At 32.3% G+C, this 4,365-nt stretch overlaps 1 protein-coding gene across 2 annotated transcripts in view; it reads left to right on the top strand.

Annotated features, from left to right (window-relative positions):
* LOC118748571 overlaps positions 1-4,365 on the top strand; it is a 34,941-nt gene that overhangs the window by 19,715 nt on the left and 10,861 nt on the right. The window lies entirely within an intron of this gene.

Below are 4,365 nucleotides of genomic sequence, written 5' to 3'. Positions count from 1 at the left end.
GGGGACTAAATCAGAGGCGGTCATTTTTACTGATTTACAAAATATATGTACTTAAATAGTTATTACTTGCATTAATTATATTAAAAAATATATGCAGCATATGCCCGATTGATATCCATGTATGTACAGTGGCGGGATAATATTAACCAGGTTTTCTAACAAAACAATGTAGGTCCGAATTTCAAACTTTGTTCAAAAATTAGAGAAAGTTGCATAAAGATTTTAAACTTTTTAATCAGAATTTTTAGAAAAATGTTGGTTTGCAGTTTTGTAGCCCATTTAATTTTAGTAGTATGATAAAGTGCAAGTTTAATGTAGCTAGGACTTACCGTTGCCGCACTTGCAAACTGCCGGTAAGCGTGATATAATTATAAATTTGTATGGAATTTATAATTTTATGAAATTTATCAGCAGTTTATCACGTTATATGCATACCTCTGTTATTTCAATTTTGTTCTGTTTTTGTTGAATTAATTTTAACTGACTTCAAAAAAAGGAGGAGGTTATCAATTCGTCGGAATATTTTCTTTTTTTTTTATGTATGTTACCGCATAACTTTGGACCACGTCAACCGATTTCGATAATTTTGCATTGGAAAGGTAGTGTCTCACAGGTGGTCCCATACTAATCTGGTTTAGATCCGATCATTGGATCATGAAAAATTAACGGTACTCCTAAATTTTTTATATGAAAATTGAAGTCGGTTTTGTTTTTTGCTTAGAAATGATTTGTGTCGATCATATTTTCGGTCTCCGGTTTCGAAAACAAGGTTAAACTGCTGGAATCATAAATATTAAAAATCAAAAATATATAAAATTAAATAAAATATGATAAAAATTTGTTTTATTAATTTATTAATTGTTTTGCTCATAAGGTAAAGATAAGCAAAAATGAAAACATATGTACATTTGTACGTACATATGTATATTGCAAATTATGTCCAAATTTTGAATATTTTTTTGAAGTAATTTATTAACCAATCTATACTTACATACACATGTGCAGTAAATTTCTAAATTTTTTTAATTGCAAAAAAAATTCCGCAATAGCTGTTTGTTGTATGTATTGTGTATACGCGTACTTTTGTCAGGCTATGTTCCATTTTTTCAATAATGTTATTTTGCCCTTACTTTGCTAACATTATTCTTAAGCGTTGTGTTCTTAATGTATTTTTTTTATTTAAAATTTTATTTTCATTGTCGTTAAAGGCCAAAAAGGTTAACTTCTAAATATTAATAGCCTCCCGTACTTTTTTTCGAAGCAACAAACAACCTAGGTACGAAGAACGTACGAGCGTACAACGACATACCTACATCTGCGTTTGCATACTGGAACATACTACAAGTACTAGTAGTATTTATTATGCATACGATTTTAATACAGACAGTTTTATTGATCGTTTGCTAAGCTACTAGCAACATTGTCTAGTCAATTGTAACAAAGTATAGCACTGGGTCATGAAAGATCACCGTCAGCAACCGCTATCAGCAGTAAACGTCTATTTAACGCTATAAACTTTGCGACTAATCGTTGAAGGTAGAAACGAAAAAAAAAATGTATTAAAACGTATGGTAAGAAAACATAACATAACACTGCCGAAATTGATAAGCGTTTTTTGAGCAATTGATAAATATTTATGTAAGTCTCCTGTTTTTTAAGCAACTTTCGGCAACTTAAGTTAAGCACCTTTGCTCAGCTTTAAGAAAAAAGTTTTAATAGCTGATAAGTGGAGTTGAAGGTGAAGAATACATTTTAGGCTGAAAATGAAAATTGTTGATTTTTTTTTTAGTTTTTACAAAGTTTAAAACATGGGTTTATATGGATTTTGGTAGAGAACAAAATGTATTTTAATTGAAAATCCCTAAAAACAAGTAAATGAACATAAGTGGCAAACAACATCACTTTGAAATTACGTGCTATAAGTTATATATACATAAGCAAGTGATTCGATAACAAGTAATTTTTAGCAAAAAAAAAACCGACTTAAAAAAAATATATATATATCTATATATTTCATGATCCAATGATCGGATCTAAACCAAATTAGTATGGGATCACCTCTGAGACACTCCCTTTCCGTTGCAAAAAGATTGTTGAAATCGGTTGACGTGGTGCAAAGTTATGCGGTAACATACATAAAAAAAAAAATAAAAAATATTCCGACGAACTGATAACCTCCTCCTTTTTAGGAAGTCGGTTAAAAATAAAGTTTTTACTTTACCATCGACCCATAGACCGTGGAGGTAAGGAAAGCTGGGTCGCCAGCTGGAAAAGGTTGGGAACCACTTACTTGGCGCATTCGCGTGGCGGGATATGACTAAAATCGCTACCACCGAAAACTTCGAAGAAATGAAAAATACCCGTTTTGTTCAATAAAAAAATCCGGTTTATTCGATATTTGAAAAATCAAGATTTCAAAAAACCCGCTTCTAGATATTCAAAAAAAATCGGTGGAAACGGGTACTTACCTAATGCCGGATTGACCCACTTTGTGTGGGGGTCTATGGAATTTTCATATCTTACAGCCTCTTTATATATCTCGAACGATGGGCGATATTTTTTTGCTTGTAATTTTGTAACTCCGTCGTTCGTCTTCGTCTTGATTTACGTCGGTTACGTTGCAATCGTCTCGGTTACTTTTAAACCGGCTGGAATGATGTTGCCGGGTTGTCACACTGATGCCGGGAGAATCTCTTATAAATGATCATTTTATCAGACTTGCATTGATGCATTTTAGAGACTTCCATGAAGCGTTTGTTCCAATCATTCTAAGAATTTTAACAATCTGATGAAACATTTGCCGAACCTTTTTGACTGTTTGACCGATCTGATGCTTCGTACGTTTCATGAAGTGATTTCGCAAAATGACAAACGTGGTATATCATGATCAATTCCTGTAAATTTATTTACCCCCATCACGCAATGATGTCGATTCCTTAAAAAAAAACTACCTGAATATAAATGCATTCAAGAACAAATGTTTTTGAAAACTTTTATAATAACAAAAGAGAAACATAAACAAATAACTAAATAACATTACAAAACAAAAAATCATTCAAGAATCTATGCACTTGTTTATGCGCATACATAAATTAAATTAAAAGCAGTATATCGCTTATGAATCAGGGACCAAAAATAACTGTTATCTGGGAACAGTTACTAGATGAAAAATATTGAAAAATATTTTTTATTTTGCCGATAAGAGGTTTATTTTTTTAATTTGTTTGATAACAGTTATTGCTCAACGTTTATTTTTTACGTTGTTTGATAACAGTTATTATTCCACGTATATTTTTTACGTTGTCTGATAAACGTTGCAAGATAAAAATATTGACGAAAACGGAGATGGAGAAGAAGATAAAGATGATGAAAATAAAATAGGGGGAGTGAAATAACTGTTATCAGACAACGTAAGAATAAACGTTGGGTAATAACTGTTATCAAGCAACGTAAAAAATAAATAAAATAAATAAATTTGACAAGGGATGACGGAAATTCGTTCCATAATACATCATACACCCACCCTGTCGGAAACAACAACAACCAAAAAGGAAATAAAAAATAAACGTTGGGCAATAACTGTTATCAAACAACTTAAAAATAAACCTTGGGTCATTACTCTTATCGGCGAATGAAAAAATATTTCTCAGCTTATAACTGTTATGGAACAACGATTTTCGATAAAGCCTATAACTGTTATGTCCCTGTTATGCATACATATCATTGCAATACTTTGTTCCAAGTCTTATAATAATAATAATATCCCAACGGTTTTTACCCTCCATTCCCGCCCATCCGCACGAGGGGCGCAGTCCGCATGACGTACGGAACCAATATTTTAAATTTTTGTGCCGAGTCACGATAGGCAGGAGTTTGTTAAGTGTCGAGATCTAAAACTGTTCAGCTACAGAACTAAATTCATCAGCTGATTTTATGTATTTATGTCAATAATTCACTTATTGAGAGAGGAGAGTATCGCTTTCTTAATGCTGAAAAGCGGATCTGATATATCAAACGTGCTGGAATGAGAGTTAAAATCCTGGCATAAGCAACGGAGTGGGTCGTGCAATTCAAAATTGGTTTTACAAGCTTTCAGAAATATGGGACAAAAGTGTCTTGATACGCGTGAGGGAACATTAAAGCTTACATCAGCCAGAAGATACGGACTTGAAATTGAGCCTGTCAGTAATTTAACCATAAAAATTATACCAAGCATTTCCCTGCGACTGGCAAGTGTAGGAAGGTTAATAAGTTTTAAGCGACTCGTATAAGGTGGAAAACTATATTGAGAATCCCATCGGAAATTTCTTAAAGCAAAAAGTAGGAATTGTTTTTGAATTGATTCTATCTTGTCTGAGTAAATTT

The sequence above is a fragment of the Rhagoletis pomonella genome, unplaced genomic scaffold, assembly GCF_013731165.1.
Source record: "Rhagoletis pomonella isolate Grant_MI unplaced genomic scaffold, Rhpom_1.0 Rhpom_scaffold_00013, whole genome shotgun sequence".
Classification (NCBI taxonomy): domain Eukaryota; kingdom Metazoa; phylum Arthropoda; class Insecta; order Diptera; family Tephritidae; genus Rhagoletis; species Rhagoletis pomonella.
This window is presented reverse-complemented; position numbering and strand designations above follow the sequence as displayed.